General features: G+C 43.0%; 1 long non-coding RNA gene and 1 pseudogene across 2 annotated transcripts; both read right to left on the bottom strand.

Annotated features, from left to right (window-relative positions):
• Positions 1–7,269: 7,269 nt before the first annotated feature.
• LOC146889896 (signal recognition particle RNA) lies at positions 7,270–7,547 on the bottom strand (annotated as a pseudogene).
• A 5,708-nt stretch (positions 7,548–13,255) lies between these two features.
• Positions 13,256–15,322, bottom strand: LOC125400839 (uncharacterized). 2 transcript variants are annotated; one of them, XR_007232108.3, is made up of 3 exons: positions 14,856–15,322; positions 14,343–14,468; positions 13,256–13,618 (listed from the first exon to the last, which is right to left on the bottom strand). It is a non-coding gene; the product is annotated as an uncharacterized LOC125400839 (long non-coding RNA). The 2 variants fall into 2 exon arrangements; XR_007232107.3 differs by having other exon boundaries at positions 14,343–14,464; positions 14,856–15,301.
• Positions 15,323–21,848: the final 6,526 nt, after the last annotated feature.

Here is a 21,848-nt window from a genome sequence, read left to right as displayed (position 1 = left end):
GTGGACACTGGTAGGTTGCCCTTGCTCAAGTAAATAATTCCCCCCAGTTGCACGCAGGAAAGCAACCCAACTTAAATGCAATGAGACATGAAATTTTTAAAAATTAAGCATGGAAATAGGAAAGATTTGTTTGGGAAGAGGAGGGTTGACAAGAGGGACAGGGACGAAAGATAGAATAACAGGGGAGGGTCAGGGGAGATGGCTCAAATGGGTGAAATAGCTTACCATGAAAACAAGGGGGAAAAAAGCTAGCCATGGCTGCTTGTGCCTATAACCCTAACATTGGCAAACAGAGACAGGGGGATCCTGGAGCAGTGATGATGATGGTGGTGGTGGTGGTTGTGGTGGTGGTGGTGATGGTGATGATGATGGTGATGATGATGATGGTGATGATGATGATGGTGATGATGACGGTGATGAGAAAAGTGATAGAGAAAACCACACTTTGTCCTCCTTTGGCCTCTACATTGTCTTGCACTCCCACCCACTCACAGGTGTGTGTGTGTGTATATCTCAAACATAAAAACGGAATAAAAATTAAAAAGGAAAGGCCAGGCATGCAAGCAAATGCTTTTATTCCCACTATTCTGGAGACAAATGGAGAGAGAGATCTCTGAGGGTTTGAGGCCAGCCTGGTCTACACAGTGAATTTTTGGCTAGCCAGAGATTATGTAGTGAGACCAGGCTTGGTCTACAGCAGCTAGTTCCAGAACAGCTAGGACTGTTGCACAGAGAAACCCTGTCTTGGTGATGGTGGGGGACTTATAAAAAAAATCAAAAAGGAAATGAGGAGAATGTGATCACAGTACATGAAATATATGTATGAAATTATAAAACAAACATTTTTAATGGCAGAGTCTGTATTGTTTGATCAAAGGTTTGAGATGCTGTTTTGTTCAATTCTTTCCATTTCTATATTCTTTTCTTTAAATGTCTTTCAAATCAGGCTGGATAAATGGCTCATTCATTAAGAGCCCTTTCCACTCTTGTAGAGGACTCAGGTTTGACTCTCAGTACCCACATGGTGGGTCACATTCATCCCTAACCCCAGTTCCAAGGTATCCAACATCCTTTTGACCTCAGAGATGGTACACATACATACCACCACACATACATACACATACATACCATACATGCAGGCAAAACAGTAAATATACATAAATAAAAATAATAAATTCCTTTTTCTAAAGGTCTCTCAGAGCGACTGCCCTGGTATGCCCTTGGGAAGCATGTGGGCAATTGTTGCACCGCCCTGCCCATCCCACCCACACCTACTCTCTTCCCTCTGAGAGCTGGACACCTTGGACTGCCGCCTTCCTTCATGCGCTGCTCAGTTCTCAGGAGCTCTCCCTGTTCTCTCCGCAATGATCTGTGAGAAAGGTGTGCAGCCAGGAGTCCCGGATGCTTCCGGTTGGGCTCAGCCATTGGTTCGCGGTTACATGTAACTTTTACTCAAGTCTCTGCGCTTCTCTTTCATTTATAAAGCAGTGTAAAAAGAAAGAGAAAGAGAGGGGGGGGGGGAGGGAGGGAGGGAGGGAGGGAGGGAGGGAGGGAGGGAGGGAGGGAGGAAAAAAATGTTTGAAGTGTATCCATGGCTGCTACTATAAGGTTGCTGCTGTTAGAAATAACAGGAACTAATTTAATCTTTGGAAAGCACTGGAGATCAGCTGGGAAAGGAAGGCAGGATGGTGTGACAGCTGCCTCTCCAACCTACTTGTAAAATTCTACAGCATATCACAGTTGTATGTATCACAAAACCCTACCGGCTTCCCTGGTTCTCCGGGCTATAGAACACCCGATCCAGCAGATGGCAGAAGAGAACTGAGATAGTGGGGAAACTGGTCCAGGCATTTCATTTACTCTGCCCTGTGACCAGAAAGAGAACATCCTCCTTCTCGCGTGTAATCTGGAACAGCCCTGAACAATAGCTTCACAGTCGGTTTTATGAGGTTGTACTAACAAAGATGGGTCTGAAAGTCACGTGAGTGACCCCTGCCATGAAAACAGTCTCTCCAGGGTTCTGGTGCCCTCCGCCTGTAAGCCCAGCTACTGCTCCTTCCTGTTCATCCCTCCGTGTTAATGTGACCAATTCACTTTAACGTTATGGTCTCGAAGTAGATATTATTTCCTCTGAGAAACTACCTCTGATGGTACATAAAAGATTGAGCTGGTGTTTGTTTTTATTGTACGTGTGTGTGTGTGTGTGTGTGTGTGTGTGTACATGAGCACACAAAGGAATCATACAGTGGAGGACAAAAAAAGAGCCAGTTCTCTATTTGTGAATTCAAAGAAACTTTAACTACCTGTACAAAATCAAGCCAGTCACTAATTACAGCCTGAATCCATGGATGGGGTGGGCTCATGCTCCACTCCTAGCTGAGGAGCTACTGGCAACTGAGGGCTGCTTTGGAAAGAGGGAGTCATTTTTCTTCTGGGGTGTGGCCCCTGATTGGTTGCCCATCTGCATGCAGACAATACTAACCAGACTCAGCAAACTATTTGAAAAAAATAAAAACAACAGATGAAAAAAAACCCCATAAAGGTGGGGTGGACACACGCTGGGGACTCTGGAGAGGGGCCGATATTATCAGATACACTGTCGACATTATGAAAATGTCAAGGAAAAATAAAATATGTTTTCAGATGAAGCTACAGCCCCTGGCTTGCTATCTATATCTGTGTGGACATTTGAGAGGTTGAGTCACCTTCTGACTTGAAGGACTTGTCCGGGACCTGGGCAGGGTCAGGAAGGAAGAGGGGGTGATACAACTGTCGCAGAAGCCACAGGCCCGTCTGCAGATCAGAGGGTGTGGCCTTCTCACATGGGGGCTCCCACAGCAGACAGACAGCAAAGGCTTCCCAGACCCGCCCATGGGCTGTCGCCTTCTGGAGTCCTCGGAGCCACCTACAACCCGAAAACACAGCAAGGCCTTCGTGTGGGGCTCCTAGAGCCCTCAGGAGACCACAGACGATCATGAGACAATCATGAGAACTGGAGAACAGTGATAGCGATTCCTACACAGTCGTGTGACAGGTGCAGGAAGATGTCATTTTATAGGATAACCGCTAATCTGATTCTTTTCTTTCTGATAATATATAGTAATTGAGAAAATTCTGGAAAAAATAAACAAAGAAAATAGATAAAACTTAGAGCATGTTATTCTACTACCGAGAAAGCAATAACAGTGAGAAGACTTGAACCCCGGCCATGTGATACACTGAAGACATTTGTGTGAGTTTTCAAAAATTACTTCATCCCCAGGGTTTGCTTTAGTTCTGCCATCAATAATTTGATCACCCAGCTCTGCGTCTAAAATCTAATTAAGTCCTCATTTCAGTCCCCCAGGTGTTTAGTTAGTAATAAGTTTGCATCATACTTAATAAGAAAAATATTTCAAATAGTTTCACACTTGGATGGATTTCCTAAGATCGGGCGAACACTGCCCTCAACATTAGCTCGTCTTAATTAATGGAAAACGCCACTTAGCTTCTGGAGATGTCATTTCCTAATCAATAGAGTGATGGTGCTTATCCACAATGAGGCTTTCAGAGTCTGAAAGGCAGTTCTGTTTGTTAGTGCCCTGGCATAGCTGGTATAAACAGAGGCGGCTCCAGGAACTCCTGGATATGATCATACCACCCAGCTGAAAGAGATCTGTACCAAGTGATCTCGGAGATTTCTTCTGGCTTTGTGTTCTGTTGCTCTATAACAGAAATAGGGGTAGAGAACAGTTGTATTTGTTTAAACACATTCTCTCTTCAGATACACACACACACACACACACACACACACACACACAGTGATGTGTCTCCTCTGGTATAGTTTCATTTTTAATGATCTATGCCGTGGTTGCTGATAACTCAGAAGAGTTTTCCTGTGGAAGAAGAGAGAACAGGCGGGCTCGTGTTCTCTTCTCCCCAAGCAGAAGATCACACATGGAAACTGTTCATCGTTCTTGTTGGAAGGAGAACCCAGAATTGTTGGAGCTTCTAGGGTTGGAATCTCTGCCCGATATATTCACTGAGATAAAGCTCTCTCGGCGCTCACGCTCACAACTGTGCTCTCTGTGGTCTAGACACTGTTAGGAACTGCTAAATTTCGTCACCTATTACTGTGAATTTACATGAGGTAAAAAGAAGAAAAGGAAGAAAGGAAGGGAGGGAGGGAGGGAGGGAGGGAGGGAGGGAGGGAGGGAGGAAAAAAAGAAAGGAGGAAGAAGTGGCACTAAAGGAGGGGAAGGGACCCGAGCATAATAAGAAGCCTGGGGGCAGACCTATCCCATCTGAGTGACAACTGGTGGACCTGCAAAAATATCTCAGGAAAGAAAGCACAATTTAAAATAGAGCACCAAGGGCTGGAGTGTGCAAATCAGTGGTAAAATATTTAACCAAACATGGCCCTGGGTCCAATTCCAAGAACCACTAGAAAAAAAGTAAATTTTGACTTGGGAGGTGGAGGCAGAGGAATCAGAATTTTAAGGTCATCCTCCACTACACAGTGTGTCTGAGGTCAAACTGACTCATGGCACACTGTCTCATCCTCCCTAGGGATCGATAGACAGTTAAAGGTTTCTAGAGGAGAGATGGGAGGTGTGGGGGGTGTGTCTGAACCCATTTCCGGGTTTGAAAACCTACCAAAACCCACCAATCCCTGAGCTCGAAATCCCACCAATCCCTGGGCTTGATTTGAAATCCACCAATCCCCACCCTGGAAATTTCCATCCCTCAAGAAACCCTATATAAAGCCTGTCTTCTGCTTAGTTCCCTGTTGCTTCTCACCTAAGCAAAGGCAACCGCTGTCTTGTGTCTCTCTCAGGAAATCTTGTGTGTGAGGTGTGTTGTAAGGTGTGACTTCATGGTATTCCTTGGCTCCCGACTGTCAGGATACCGTTCCCTTAAGAGCTGCGGTGCTTGCATTGGAAAAATTTTCCCCTCAGAGCTGCAACAATTATAGACATTTTCTTTAGTGGTGTAGCCACCAATAAGATGACCAAGCTACTGCAAATAACCCCAGACTGTTGTGTAGCCCTTTTCTACAAGATTAGAGGGAAGCTCCTTAAAACACAAAATTTTAAAAGGAAGATAAAGCAGCAGGATGTTCTAAGGGGCATAGAAGTCTGCCTGCAGGGAAGCTCCTACTGCTCAGGAAGTGAACAACTCAAAATAGCTTCAGGAAGTCCCTGAAACTGACTAGATGCACTAGACGCAGTCCCAAGCATAAATAAGCCTTCAGAACTGTGAGGGACACTCAGCTGACTAGCCAATTTACCTAGAAGGAACAGAGATCTGTTAAGCTAGGGAAAAGCAGAAACTAGCTGAGATGCCGGGATGAGAGTCAGGCCAACTGAGGTGTATGGAAAGGACACTCTCCAAACTATTGAACTGCCTATGGGTTGTGCAGTGCGCTACAGGTTCCCATGATCTGACAGTCAACCTGGGGTGGTCTTGTGATGCTGCTGTCTTTGGTTCATTTCTGGTCCTGTAAGTAACCCCTCACTGATATCACTATATGTAACCCCAATAAAACTCATTGGTTCACCAAATTGGATTTTAGTGGTATCCTTTCTTTGGTCTGTCATTAATTCCGTATCTGACACACATATCTGGTTGCCTCAGGCAAACACACGCGCACACACACACACACACACACACACACACACTTAAAAATTTTAAAAAGCCTTTTGAAAAGTATTGGTAGAGGGCTAGAGAGATGGTTCAGTAATTAAGAGCACTCATTGTTCTTGCAGAGAACCCAGTTCACAACAATCTGTAACTCCAGTTCCAAGGAATCCAACAACTTCTTCTGACCAACATGAGCACCAGACACACAGCAGAGCACATACATATATGCAGGCAAAATGCCCAGTATAGATAAGATGAAATATTTTAGTCTCAAAAAGTAAACTCCCAAATGTAAAAAAGCATGGTGGCACATACCCTCAATCGCAGCACTCAGGAGGCAGAGGCAGGTGGATCTCTGTAAGTTCAAAGCCAGCCTGGTCTACATAGTGGAACCCTGTCTCAAAATAGATAGATAGATAGATAGATAGATAGATAGATAGATAGATAGATAGATAAAACAAAAAGGATGGAAATGGTACATATAATAGGATCAATTGTTACTTCTAGGAAGAAAAAGAAAATGGAGTAAGAAGTGAACTTTGTCCAGGTGGTGGCCAGGGCTACACAGAGAAACCTTGTCTCAAAAGAGAAAGAAAAAAACCAACAACAAGAAGTCAGATTTGTCCTCATCTCCTCTCTGTGTGTCATTTTATTTATACATACATTAGATTTTCTTATACTGACCCTGTCTTTGATGTGCTTTGGGGGGTTTTCCTTTTCTCTTTGAATTTTCCCTTTATATCTGTGCTGAACACTCTCTACTGCCTTCTCTTCGGGCTAATTTATTCTTCCCTCAGTAATGTAAAGTCTCTCGAGCTGCTCATTACAGAATTCTTCCTCTCTATTACTTTGTCTTTTTTTAGTGTTACAATTTTTATTTATTTTTTTAGTGTTGTTATTAAAATAAAATTGCATTACCTCTTGTTTGGGTGGAAGTTCCACCCCAACCCCTGGCATCCATATAGCCAAAGAGTCTGGAGTGTTCAGGAGGAAGTTCCATCCCAAGTACCCTCCCCCACCTCGCTCCAAACCCTACTGCATCTCAAAAAGTCCACCAAATGATGACTCCTCCCCCAGAGATGATCAAGACCGCTCCCACAGTGTGTTTAAACTGCCCCCACCCCAGAAAACGGGCATGTGGTTTTCCGGTCTTCCTTTCCCATCTCCTCACTGAGAAGCTGGAAAGCCATCTGGAAGCATCTATTAAACCTGGACTTTTTCTAATTCCGTTTGATTTGGTATGATTTGGATTGTCATATTGGCAGAGAGACTTAGCAGAGTACAGAAACTTTTCACCTTCCCTCCTCCCTTTCTTCTTTCAAGCCCCTCCCTCCTACCCTCTCTCAAACCATCCTATATCTCCCTACTCACAAGTTCATAACCGTTTTTCTTTGATTATTATCATTGCATACATACATACATATGTATGTATATGCACAAATGTATATAGATACAAGCTACTGAGTCCATTTTTGTTAGAAGTGTACATAATATTTCTAGGCTAACCTCTACATTGGACAGCCAATAATGGGCTCATTCCCGAGAGGATAATTCTTCTTCTCCCAACAGTCAGAAGCTGACTGTAGTTCTTTAGTTCTTTGTCTGTGGATGAGGCCCCATGAAAACTCTCTCATTAGCATGTGCATTATGTTGCCATTGTCCCAGTCTTGTTTATGCAGCCACTTCTAGAAAAGATGATTCTAACAAATCCATTCTTCCTTCTGTTTCCGACCTGGGCCGGTTCACCCCTCCTTAGGCAACCTGGTGGTCCCCCGCTCCCGGGAGGTCACCATATTGATGCCGAACTTAGTGCGGACACCCGATCGGCATAGCGCACTACAGCCCAGAACTCCTGGACTCAAGCGATCCTCCTGTCTCAGCCTCCCGAGTAACTGGAACTACAGGCGTGCGTCACCGCGCCCGGCTCCATTCTTCCTTCTGTTGGTCTATATTGGTCATTTTCATGGTGTTGTGACCAGTATAACTGGCAGACACAGCTTGAAGAAGAATTATTTATTGTGACTGGACTCAGAGCTCCATGGGAAGGCATGGTGGAATAGTGTGAACCCCCCCACCCAGTCTGTTGGCATGGTTACTAACCAGGAAGCAGAAACACAGACTAGAACCAGGGGCTGCCGTTATTTTCAAATGCCCATTCCTTGGCTGCTTCCGCCAACCAAGTGCCAGCTCCCAAAACCCTCAGCTTCTCCAAATGGCACCACCGGCTGGGGAACAAGCATGTAGAATAAGAACCTGTTGGGGACATTTCAGACACAAATGACAGATCATCTGACCACTGAAATCGTCCCATAGATGCATGCATATTGTTTACATTTTCCACCGGAGCTTCTAATATATTAATTATGGTCTAATTAATAATCTAATATATTAATTCCAAAATAGTCTCAAAGGAGTAAGGCATTTCCTTTTGTTTTATTTATTTATCTTTTGCTTGGTTTGATTTACTTTGTGCCAACAGGGTCTCACTATTCAACTCTGGCTGGCCTGGAACTGTGTAGACCAGACTAAGCTTGAATGTGTGATAACTGTCCTGTTTCTGCCTGCCAAGTGTTGGGATTATGAGAATGTATCAGCACACCTAGCCCTGTTTTGCTCATTCTGTTTTAAATCTTTGATTGCATTTAGTTATTTGTTGGGAAACTCATGTATCACTGTGTATATGTGGGATAAGAGGACAACTCAGATCACCGGGTTTAATGGCAAGTCCCTTTATCTGCTGGGCTGGCTCACCCACCCTTGTTCATTTAACAACTGGAATTTTGTCTTATATATTTTGTTATCAAAAGCCAAGCCATTGTGTGAAGCTCCTCTATTTTGATTAAACAGTGAAAATTCCTAAAATTAAAGTGATTTGGTTTCCAGAGCTAAAGTAGCATTATTTTGAATTCTTGCCCAACTATCATATCCCTCCCTCATATCCCCTTCTTCATATCCTCTCCCTCACATCTCCTCCCTCACATCTCCTCCCTCATATCTACTACCCCATATCTCCTCCCTCATGTTTCCTCCCTCATAGCTCCCACCCTCACAGCTGATTCATAAACAGCCTGACTGCAAATAGATACTACACACTACTTATCAATCTCATGAAAAGATCCCACACTTTCCTCTGAAATCTATAAGAAGGGATCCCTGCTTAAGGTTGGAGATGTGGCTCATGGTTAAGAGCCCTCTCTAGTCTTCCAGAAGACCTGTGTTCAATTCCAGGCATCTTCATGGTAGTTTACAAACACCTGTGACTCTAATTTCAAGAGCTCCAACCCCTTCTTCTGATCTTGTGGGCTCCTGAATTCACATGGTGCACATAGACTCATGCAGGCTCATGCACATACACATAAATAATAAATTTTTGACACTTCAATCTTATGGGGAAAGAAGTCACTATAATTCCCCTCAATGGCACTTTTACCTTCAGTTTTCTCAGAGCCTCCACTATGCTGCTGCCTTTCCATGATAAAAAAAAAAACAAAAAAAACACCTTTTTTGAGACAGAACTTCTCTGTGTAGCTCTGGCTATCTTGGCACTCATCCTATGAGGCCAGGCTAACCTCAAACTCTGAGATCTGCCTGCCTCTGCCTCCCAAGTGCTGGGATCAAAGGCATGTGCCACAACACCTGGAAATAATTGTTTAATAAATATTTTGTCCAAAAGGGCAATTTTCTTTATCCCCAAACCCCAAACCTTTCATATTCCCTGCAATTTTTTACTAAATGGCAGACAGTGTGTAGAATTGTTCAAAGCAATGTAAACAACACTTAGGCCAGAAAACTGGCACTTGTCTTCTCTCGTTCATTCACCAGTGTGGGGTCATCAAATCACTCTAGTCAAGAAGAGGGATTGTGTTTGTTGTTGCTATAGTTACCACCCCTACACACTGGTTTCGGATTCCTCTGGGGTATTTCATGCTTGAAATACTTGAGACTGCACGGTGGAGAATATTTCTGTGTCTCTACTTCCCTTTGGGCTTCCAGCCTTCCCTGTGAGCATGCACCACACAGGGGACTTCCTAGCATGATAGTCTGCCTTCCATGGTTGTAATCTACAATTGCTTGTTACTAGGTGCTTGTGTCTCTTAGTGGGATTATCTGTTCTGGAAACTCCTGTGTGCCAGAGCCTCAGAGGTGTAACTTCCTTCTCCCTCCTGACAGCCGTCTGACTCTTCCTCGGCAGTAGGAGAGCACTAATTACACAGCCTAAGAGTCACGTGTGGAACTGCTTTCTACCCCAACCCTGGGATAAAAAGGATGGTTGGCTTTTACTTTTCCCACAGGCAATGGGTTCCCCCTTGTGGTGTTACTTCCCAGTTTGTCCCCCAACTCCTTGCACAGTTGAGAGCATTTGTCCCACAGGGAGCAGGTTCCTGCAGGGTTGACAGTCCTCTCAATCTCAGGAAAAAGGTCACCTGTTGTCTCCTTCTTCTCTGAAGTCTGTCCTCTAAGCACCCCTCAGAGGTTCATGTAGAATAAGCTGCTAATGGTAGAAACTTCCTCCTTCTCCTTCTTCTTCTTCTTCTTTTCTTCTTCTTCTTCTTCTTCTTCTTCTTCTTCTTCTTCTTCTTCTTCTTCTTCTTCTTCTTCTTCTTCTTCTCCTCCTCCTCCTCCTCCTCCTCCTCCTCCTCTTCCTCCTCCTCCTCCTCCTTCTGCTTTCTTCTTCTTCACAGGCTCTTACTGTGTTGCCCTAGAATTCATCATGTAGACCAGACTGGCCTGGAACCCACAAATATCCACCTGCAGGAACACAAAGCAGGAACCTTGAAGTAGAAACCATGGCGGAATGCTGCTTATTGGTTTTCTCTTTATGTCCTTCACAGATTGTGTTCTTAAAAGACCCTGGACTACCTGTCCAAGGCTGGCAGCTTTCTCAGTAGGCTGGGAAATTTTCTCATCAAGCAGAGATGATACACTTCCAGCTTTGTCTATGTCTTCATTGAAAACTGAGATAGATATAGATACATAAATCTTTAATTTTTCATTTATTAATTTAAATGTTTCAGAGAGATTCTATTTAGCAAAATGTTGGATCCGGTTGATGTCTAGACATGGTGGCACTCACCTGCAATCCCAGTGCTCAGGAGGTGGAGGCAGGGTCATGGGTTCTAGGCTAGCCTGGCCTACATAGTAAGTTCCAGGACAACTTTAGACAGTCAAACAAACATACAAAACTAAAACCCAATTACTGTTTCATGGCATGGTAAAGATTTTAGCTCAGAATCCCATTATCCTGAATAAAATAATTTATTTCCTACCTTCTGTTCAATTAAATGTGGCCATATGACTAAATCTGAACCAAGAAAACATAGATGAAAGTATTATGTGAAACTTCCTAAGACATCTTTTAATTTCTGTGTTATAGAATGTGGGTGTGATTTCTGGAGCACTAGGCATTTTGTAAACGCAAAGGTAACCCAGTAAGAGAAGAGGAAAGAAATAAAAATAAGGGCCATAATGAGGCTGGTTTAGAACTACTGAACTTTATCTGCAATGCCCACCTACAGGTAGATTTTTATGTGGGAGAAAAATACAGGACCAAACTCAATCCAAACCCCTGTACTTGGTGAAAACTTATTATCTGCATGCTTGAATTACTAAACAATTTAAATTTGAATTAAAGCAAAATTGTGTATACAATTTTTTTAAAAAATGCACACTGTCTTATTTAAGGTTTCTGTTGCTGCAATGAAACACCATGACCAAAAAGCAAGTTAGGGAGGAAAGGGTTTATCTGGCTTACACTTCCATATCGCTGTTCTTCACTGAATAAAGTCAGGACAGGAACTCCAATAGGGCAGGATCCCGGAAACAAGAGCTGAGGCAGAGGCCATGGAGGGGAGCTGCTTACTGACTTGCTTTTTCATGGCTTGCTCAGCCTGCTTTTTTTCTTTCTTTTTTTTTATTGATTTTATTGAGCTTTACATTTTTCTTTGCTTCCCTCCCTGTCTCTCCCTTCCCCTTCTACCCTCTCCCATGGTCCCCATGCTCCCAATTTACTCAGGAGAACTTGTCTTTTTCTACTTGCCATGTAGATTAGATCTATGTATGTCTCTCTAAGTGTCCTCATTGTTGTCTAGGTTCTCTAGGGTTGTGATTTGTAAGCTGGTTTACTTTGCTTTATGTTCAAAAACCACTTACGAGTGAGTACATGTGATAATTGTCTTTCTGGGTCTGGGATACCTCACTCAGAATGATGTTTCCTAGCTCCATCCATTTGCCTGCAAATTTCAATCTGGCATTATTTTTTTCTGCTGTGTAGTACTCCATTGTATAAATGTACCACATTTTCCTTATCCATTCTTTGGTCGAGGGGCATTTAGGTTGTTTCCAGGTTCTGGCTATGACAAGCAATGCTGCTATGAACATAACTGAGCACATGCCCTTGTGGCACGATTGAGCATCCTTTGGATATATACCTAAAAGTGGTACTACTGGGTCTTGAGGAAGGTTGTTTCCTAATTTTCTAAGAAATTGTCACACTGACATCCAAAGGGGCTGTACCATCTTTCACTCCCACCAGCAATGCAGTAGAGTTCCCTTTACCCCACAATCTCTCTAGTAAAAGTTGTCATCAGTGTTTTTGATCTTGGCCATTCTTATAGGTGTAAGATGGAATCTCAGAGTTGTTTTGATTTGCATTTCTCTGATGACTAAGAATGTTGAGCATTTCCTTAAGTGTCTTTCAGCCATTTTAGATTCTTCTGTTCAGAGTTCTCTATTTAGGTCTGTATTCCATTTTTTATTGGATTATTTGTTCTTTTGATGACTAATTTCTTGAGTTCTTTGTATATTTTGGAGATCAGCCCTCTGTCTGATGTGGAACTGGTGAAGATCTTTTCCCATTCTGTAGGCTGTTGTTTTGTCTTGTTGACCATGTCCCTTGCTTTATAGAAGCTTTTCAGCTTTAAGAGGTCCCATTTATTAATAGTTTCTCTCAGTGACTGTGCTGCTGGGGTTATATTTAGGAAGTGGTCTCCTGTGCCAATGCGTTCATGTGTACTTCCCACTTTCTCTGCTATGTGGTTCATTGTGGTTGGCTTTATGTTGAAGTCTTTTGGATTTGAGTTTTGTTCATGGTGATAGATATCAATCTATTTTCATTCTTCTATATGTTGATATCCAGTTATGTCAGCACCATATGTTAAATATGCTTTCTTTTTTCCACTTGATGTTTTTTGCTTCTTTGTCAAAATTCAGGTGTTCAAAGGTGTGTGTATGAATATCCAGGTCTTCTATTCAGTTCCATTTGTTCTCCTGTCTGTTTTTATGCCAATATCAGGCAGCCTCCTTTCTTGTAGAACTCAGGACCACCTGCCCAGGGTTGGCACCACCCACAATGGACTGGGTCCTCCCCCATTGATCACTAATGGAGAAATGCCTTACAGTTGGGTCTCTTGGAGGCATTTCCTCGACTGAGACTCCTTCTTCTCTGATGACTCTGGTTTATGTCAAGTTGACACACAAATCCAGTCAGTACAAACACTGAAGCCAGGCTTGATAGTGCTTATCTATGGTCCCAACATTTAGAAGAAGAGGTGGCGCGACTTTGAGTTTGAGGATTGCCTGATCTATATAATAAGATCACGTCTCAAAAAATAAGCAAAACAAACAAAATTAAGTATATATTGAAGATGAAAATATTTTATTACTTTTGGGGGGAGTGGAGGCATAGTTTCTCTGAGTTCCCTTGGCTGTCCTGAAATTAACTCTGTAGATCAGCCTGTTATCAAAACTCAGAGATCTGCCTGCCTCTGCTTTCCAAGTGCAGGGATTAAAGCAGTATGCCACCACTGCCTGTCAAAATTTTATTACATTTTTTTAAGTTTATTTAGTTTGTACAAATGACCACAGTCCATGTATGTGGAGATCAGAGGACAACATGAAATGTAGGTTCTCTCCTTACACTTGTGGGTCCTAGGGATTAAACTCAGGTCTTCTGGGTTGGTGGCAAGTGCCTTTACCTGCTAAACCATCTCAACACCGCCTACAAAAAAAATATTTTAAAATGTTAGCACCATTCCTTCTGATACTAGGATTGTGTGTGGTCGTTTTATCTTATTTTTGTATGTAGTCAAATTTTCCATGTTGAGCATTATTCATCTAAATTCTTTTTGTTTACTGAGGTATAACTTTTCTTTCTTTGTGATTGTCTTCCTTCTGACAACACACAGCCCCCCCCCCCCAGTGTGAAATGAGAACTATTGTAAATGAAGATGCATCCTCTCACCCCATGTCCCCAATTCTTAATGCTTCCTTTTTACCAAGGACTTTTCTCCCCATCAGCAACTTTAGCTCCTGGTTAGGGTCCTCAACTAAAACCTGCTTTTGGTACTAGCTCTTCCTCTGGTTCTTAATTAGAGGCTATAATTAACATTTTTCCCTTGTATCTGAATAGTCATGTTCTTCACAGCCAGGATCAATCTCATTAAAAGTATCCAAAACCCCCGAATTTGGAGGACATCTTTGTTTATCTCTTGATATAAGATCTAAAATTCTATCTGCCTCACGCATTTTTTTCCTCTAATGCTGCAATAAAAATTACTTCAATTTACCAGATCAAAACAATACACATTTATTATCTAACTTCACGGAAAGTTAGATACCACTTAGTTAGGGCCCTCCCGACAAGACAGAAATCAAAGTGACAGCCTGGGCTACCATCATTTCAAAGTCTGACTGGGACAGGGCAGACACACTTCTAAACTCACCTCACAGTTGTTGACAGGATCCAGGACATGGATGCTGCTGGGTCGAAGGTCACGGGGTTTCGATATGTGTTGACCAGAAGTCACCACTGGTACCTCATCATCAAGCCTCTCCATGATGGCATCTACCTTCATCAGAGCACACCAGAAAGCACGGGCAAGAACAAGAATGAGACCGTGGTAGCAAGAGAAGGATACCTAACAAGGTAGAAATTGCTGCCTCTTGTGACCTAATCATGGCACAGATTTCTCGATTGCCTCATCTTATTCATGAAAAGCAGGTCTCAGAGTTCCAACTCAAGTCCAAGGGAAGGAGACCACACACTGGATTTAGTGCCAGGAGTTGGGGGGTGGGCACTCAGATGACTGCCTATCTTACTAGGTCTCACCCTCTAGTCCCAAAGTCCTCCTCATGGTTTCTTCCCAGAGGCCTAGCGGGACCTCAGGCAAACTGGACTCCCAATGCCCTCTTCTGCATCCCCTGGTCCCTGTGAGACGGCCCAGTCATACTCATACCTCCTTTCTCTTTGCTGCACAACCCCATTTGGCTTAGGCTTTCGGGGAAAGAAAGCGGTCAACAGAAGAAAAGGAAAGCTTGTCTAAAGCTGAAGACTTAAAGGATGTTCTGGTTTCCAAAAGAAATCCTGCCTCATGGTTAAAAAAAAAAATCTTCCCTTGCTTGTCCAGTACACTTGACCCGGGGCCCCACAGCACACTATTCCTGTTCACAGGCACTAAAGCCGCACTGTCTTCCTGAAAGAGTTATCTTGCCCTTAGCTGGAGCTCAGCTCCACAGAGGGACTTAAAAGGAAACAACAGCTCTTGGTCCCGCGCAATAAAAAGACAAATGAGTCATGACAGTCTGGGTTCTCCACCACCAGCCTCAGCAGTTCCGTGAATCGTCTCCATAAAAACCCGCCCTAACATCCCAAGCTGTGCTCCAAGTGCCAAAGCCTCCCATTCAAGAGTTTTATAACTCAGCCCTGTGCTCAGAAATGTCACTACACATAAGAGGGCCTTTGATCTCAGGCCGTACCCAAGCCCAGAGTCTGCAGTGAAGCGTGGTGATAACTATCTAAAGAGAAAAAGCTCTTTGGCTTCCTCTCATCTCTTTCTATTCGACTTTTAACAAGCTGCTTAGCTCTGGGCATGTGCCCTCTGCCCTCTGAGCTTCGTCTGAATAAGAAGGAAAACAGGCCTGTGGTTATGTGCTCTGAGAACTTTGACAATGACGATGGTGGCACAAGGTCATAAAGGGCTCACTGTGTGCCAGGCTGCAGGAAGCTTGTGCAGAGGAAGAAATGGAAGCACAGAGAAGCTCGGAGTGGCTGACAAAGCCACAAAGCCAATAAAGGGTGGAGTCGGGATTTTAAAAAAAAAAAGAAGAAAGAAAGAAAGAAAAGAAAGAGTGTGTCTCCAGAGTAGATCTTGCCCCTCCACAATGAGAAGAAATAATAGTCCATATATATCCCAGTATGAAGTCACAAGGGTGTCTTTAATAAGAGCAGAACTTTGGAGCAAACTCCTAGACCTAAAAACACATTCTTTTTCCAAGTTCTGTGTTAGAAATACCTTTGGTAAGGAAAGGGAATGGGCCAACTTTGCACTATATGAAAACTTTACACAAACTTTCAACGACTCCAGCTGAACTGGAGGCTCCAAGTCTGATTATGTTCTAAAATCTTTTGTAAGTAAGCCCATTGGAAGTAACTTAGTTGTCCTTCTGTGGAATACAAAGACAGAGGGCTGGGGAGAAGCTCCATGCTAAAACCCTTGCCTAACGTGTAAAGTCCTGGCTTTGACCCCTAGCACCAAAAATTTGTCATCCATGAGGGTTTTATTACCCGGCATATTGGTACAGATCTGCAATTTCTGCATTTAAAAGACTGAGTGAGACCAAGACCACCCCAGGCTATGCATAGTAAGTTTGAGGACAGCCTGGGCTACCGAGCAAAACCTTGCCTCAAAATAGTAGCAAGAACAATAACAATAATAAAAGAGAAAGAATTCCTGATTTAAATGAGAAACCTGGACTTTCTAAAGCGTATTTTTCAGTGAGTATGGAAATAAACAAAATGCATCTATGTCAGAAAATCATGATTGCTGATTTTCTATCCTTTAATCTATCCTTTCAAACATATTGGTATTTGAAAATTAGTTATGGGAGATGACTCAGGGTAACGTGCCCACTGCACATGCAAGGATCTAGCTTGGAATCACTAGCACCCAGAAAAGCCAGGGACAGAAGTAGATGTAGTTGATTACATTGCTTATACTCTTTTAGCTCTTTACTCTTCGCCAGGTCCACCACCCAGCTCCCAAATAAATTACATGGAGGCTTATTATTATTTACAAATGCCCAGCCTTAGCTTGGCTTGTTTCTAGCCAGCTTTTCTTAAATTAGTCCACCTACCTTTCGCCTCTGAGCTTTTACCTTTCTCTATTTCTGTATACCTTTCTTTACTCCTTACTCCATGTCTGGCTGTGTAACTGGGTGGCTAGCTCTTGATGTCCTCTCTCCTTATTTTCTCATACCTCAATCCCTCTCACTTCCCGTTACCCTTTTTCTTCTTCTGTTTATTCTGTCCGCCTCCCAGCCCCGCTCTCCTTTCTCCTGCCTTGCTATTGACTGTTCAGCTCTCTATTAGACCAATCAGGGGTTTTAGACAGGCAAAGCAACACAGCTTCACAAAGTTAAACATTCACAAAGGAATAAAGCATCTCTTTGCATCATCAAACAAATGCTCCACAGCATAAACAAATGTAACACATCTTTTTAAAAATATCATTAGAGATTTTATTACTCTAATCTGTTTTTTTTTATTTTTCCGTTCAAATATTTACACTTCCTCCCCTCCTCCCATTCCCCTCCTACTCCCCCACTCCCCCTTCTCCCTCCCCCTCCCTGCTTGAGAGAGGGTAGGAAAAAAAAAGTCCAAGGCCCTCCCCGCTACATCCAGGCCTAGGGAGCTGTGCATCCATATAGACTAGGGTCCCAAAAAGCCAGAACATGCCGTAAAAACAAGTCCCAGTGCCTTTATCAATGGCTTCTCAGTCAGCCCCCATTGTCAGCCACATTTAGAGAGTCCGGTTTGATTGCATGCTCATTCAGTCCCGGTCCAGCTGGATTAGGTAAGCTCCCATTAGATCAGGCACACTGCCTCAGTTGGTGGACCAACCCCTTGTGGTCCTGACTTCCTTGCTCATCTTCTCCCTCTTTCTGCCTTTCAACTGGACCTTGGGAGCTCAGTCCGTTGCTCTGATGAGGGTCTCTGTCTCTATCTTCATCTGTCACCGGACAAAGATTCTACGGTGATATTTGAGATAATCATCAGTGTGATAGTATAATATTCTATAACAAGTGCATGCCTGTAACCCCAACACAGGGGCTCAGAGACTGGCAGACCCTGGGGGTTTGCGGCAGCTAATCTAGCTGAAATGCTGAGCTCTGGGTTCAGTGAGAGACCCTGCTTCGAAATGCAAAGCAGCAGGACTGGAGAGAAGGATTTCATATTTTTCTGGGAAACCCGAGTTCAGTTTCCAGCACCCATGTTGGACAGCTCACAACTGTGGTCAAACACCTCTTATAGCTTCCAACACACACACACACACACACACACACACACACATAAATAAAAATAAATACTTTTTTTAAAGGGTGAAAGCAACATCTGTTATTGACTTCTGTCCCCCACATGCTCATATAGGGACTGAAAATCTGCATATACATACGGTAACACAACATATATCCCACCCACAATAGTTACACTTAAGAACCGGCTATTTCATAAATACCATTTACCAAAGTTAAATCAAGAGCAAGTGAACAATCTAAATAGACCTGTTAGTCGCGAAGAATTAGAAGCTGTTATCAAAAACCTCCCCACCAAAAAAAGCCCAGGTCCAGATGGTTTCGATGCAGAATTCTACCAGAACTTCCAGGAAGAGCTAATACCTATACTCCTTAATGTATTTCACAATATAGAAACAGATGAATCATTGCCAAACTCTTTTTATGAAGCTACAGTTACCCTGATACCAAAACCACACAAAGACACAACCAAGAAAGAGAATTACAGACCAATCTCACTCATGAACATTGACGCCAAAATACTCAATAAAATACTGGCAAACCGAATCCAAGAATACATTAGAAAAATTATCCATTATGATCAAGTGGGCTTCATCCCAGAGATGCAGGGCTGGTTCAACATACGCAAATCTATCAATGTAATCCATCATATAAATAAATTGAAAGAAAAAACCATATGATCATTTCATTGGATGCTGAAAAAGCATTTGACAAAATTCAACACCCCTTTATGATAAAGGTGTTGGAGAGATTGGGTATACGAGGATCATACCTAAATATAATAAAAGCAATATATAGTAAGCCGACAGCTAACATCAAATTGAACGGAGAGAAACTCAAAGCCATTCCACTAAAATCAGGAACACGACAAGGCTGTCCACTCTCTCCATACCTCTTCAATATAGTGCTTGAAGTCCTAGCAATAGCAATAAGACAACATAAGGGGATCAAGGGTATTCGAATTGGAAAGGATGAAGTTAAACTTTCGTTATTTGCAGACGATATGATAGTGTACATAAGCGACCCCAAAAACTCTACCAAAGAACTCCTACAGCTGATAAACACCTTTAGTAATGTGGCAGGATACAAGATCGACTCCAAAAAATCGGTTGCCCTCCTATACACAAAGGATAAAGAAGCAGAGAGGGAAATCAGAGAAACATCACCTTTCATATAGCCACAAATAGCATAAAATATCTTGGGGTAACTCTAACCAAGGAAGTGAAAGACTTATTTGACAAGAACTTTAAGTCCTTGAAGAAAGAAATTGAGGAGGATACCAGAAAATGGAAAGATCTCCCCTGTTCTTGGATTGGGAGAATCAACATAGTAAAAATGGCAATTCTACCAAAAGCAATCTATAGATTCAATGCAATCCCCATCAAAATTCCATCAAATTTCTTCACAGACCTTGAGAGAACAATAATCAAGTTTATATGGAAAAACAAAAAACCCAGGATAGCCAAAACAATCTTATACAATAAAGAAACTTCTGGAGGCATTACCATCCCTGACTTCAAACTCTATTACAGAGCAACAGTATTGAAAACAGCTTGGTATTGGCATAACAACAGAGAAGTCGACCTATGGAATCGAATAGAAGACCCGGGTATTAACCCACAAACATATGAACACCTGATATTTGACAAGGGAGCTAAAGGCATACAATGGAAGAAGGAAAACATCTTTAACAAATGGTGCTGGCATAACTGGATGTCAACCTGTAGAAGAATGAAAATAGATCCATATCTATCACCATGCACAAAACTCAAATCCAAATGGATTAAAGACCTCGACATTAATCTGACCACTTTGAACCTGATAGAAGAGAAAGTGGGAAGTAGTCTACAAGACATAGGCACAGGAGACCAGTTCCTAAGCAGAACCCCAGGAGCTCAGACAATAAGAGAAGAAATGAATAAATGGGACCTCCTGAAACTGAGAAGCTTCTGTAAAGCAAAGGACACTGTCAGTAAGACCAAAAGGCTACCTTCTGACTGGGAGAAGATCTTCACAAATCCCTCATCAGACAAAGGTCTGATCTCCAAATCATACAAAGAACTCAAGAAACTAGACACTAAAACTCTAATTAACCCAATTAAAAATGGGGTACTGAACTGAACAGAGAATTCACAACAGATGAACTCCGAATGGCCAAAAGGCACTTAAAGTCATGCTCAACCTCCTTAGCGATCAGGGAAATGCAAATCAAAACAACTTTGAGATATCATCTTAGACCTGTCAGAATAGCCAAACTCAAAAACACCAATGATAGCCTATGCTGGAGAGGATGTGGAATGAGGGGAACACTCATCCACCGTTGGTGGGAATGCAAACTTGTGCAGCCACTGTGGAAATCAGTGTGGCAGTTTCTCAGGAAACTGGGAGTCAACCTCCCTCAGGACCCAGCAATTCCACTCTTGGGAATATACCCAAGAGATGCCCTATCATACCACAAAAGCATTTGTTCAACTATGTTCATAGCAGCACTATTTGTAATAGCCAGAACCTGGAAACAACCTAGGTGCCCCTCAATAGAAGAATGGTTAAAAAAGGTGTGGAACATATACACATTAGAGTTTTACTCAGCGGTAAAAAACAATGACATCTTGAATTTTGCATGCAAATGGATAGAAATAGAAAACGCCTTACTGAGTGAGGTAAGCCAGACCCAAAAAGAGGAATATGGTATGTATTCACTCATATGTGGATTCTAACCATAATTAAAGGTCTTTGAGCCTATTATTCGTGATCCTAGAGAAGCTAAATAAGAAGGTGAACCTGTTGAAAATCATGTAGCTATCTGCCTGGAGATTGGAAATAGACAAGAGTCCCAGGTAACCTCGGGTGCATGGGGGGGGGGTGGGAGGGTTGTTGGAAGGGGAGAGGGTTAAAGAGAAGGGAGTAGGGAAGGAATGGGGAAAGCTAGGTGGACTGGGATGGGGGGAGGGAGGAAGGATGGATATGAGATCAGGGAAGAATATATCTCAACTAAGGGAGTCATTTTAGGGTTTACAGGAGACTTGATTATAAATGGGATCCCAGGTCCAAGGAGAGATCCCCAGACTGTTCTCTAGACAGAGGAGAAGGTGCCTGAACCGGCCTTGGCCTATAACCATACTGATGAAGATTTTGCTTATCACCATAGATCCTTCATCTGACGATGGATGGCGATACAGATGGAGACCCACATTGGAGCACCGGACTGAGCCCCCCATGGTCCAAATGAGGTGCAGAAAAAGGAAGAACATGAAAAAAACTCAGGACCGCGAGGGGTGCGATCACCCACTGATACAAGGGGACTGATCTAATGAGAGTTCACCAAGGCAAGTTGGACTGGGACTGAACGAGCATGTGATCCAACCAGATTTTCTGAATGTGGCCGGATCTCTGAATGTGGCTGGTCCGGAGCCTTTCTGAAAAGCCACTGACAATGACACTGGGACTTGTTTCCTCTGCATATGCTGGATTTTTGGGATCCAGTCTTTTCGGATACTCACCTTCAGGGACCTGGAAGGAGTGGGGAGGAACTTGAACTTCCCACAGGGCTGGAAGCCCTGACTGCTCTTAGGGATGAAGAGGGAGGAGGAGGGGAAATGAAAACTTTCATAATTTAATAAACTTAAAAAAAAAAAGGAACCGGCTATTTCAAACGGATCCCAGAGAGCTGAGTGCAATAACATGTCTTTAATGTCAGCAACTGGGAGGTGGAGACAGGAGAATCGGGAGTGCAAGCTCAGCCGGGTGTCACGGTGCTTGCTTTTTATCCCAGCATCAGGAGGCAGAGGCAGGTGGATCTCTGTGAGTTCGTGGCCAGCCTGGTCTACAAAAAGAGTTCCAGGACAGCCAGGGCTGTTATACAGAGAAACTCTATCTCAATAAAAAATAGTGTAAGCTCATATCCAGGTACCTAAGAC

Source organism: Myodes glareolus, chromosome 24 (assembly GCF_982192425.1).
Source record: "Myodes glareolus chromosome 24, mMyoGla1.1, whole genome shotgun sequence".
Classification (NCBI taxonomy): Eukaryota; Metazoa; Chordata; class Mammalia; order Rodentia; family Cricetidae; genus Myodes; species Myodes glareolus.
Note: the sequence above shows the minus strand (reverse complement) of the source record. Positions and strands in the feature narration are given on the sequence as shown.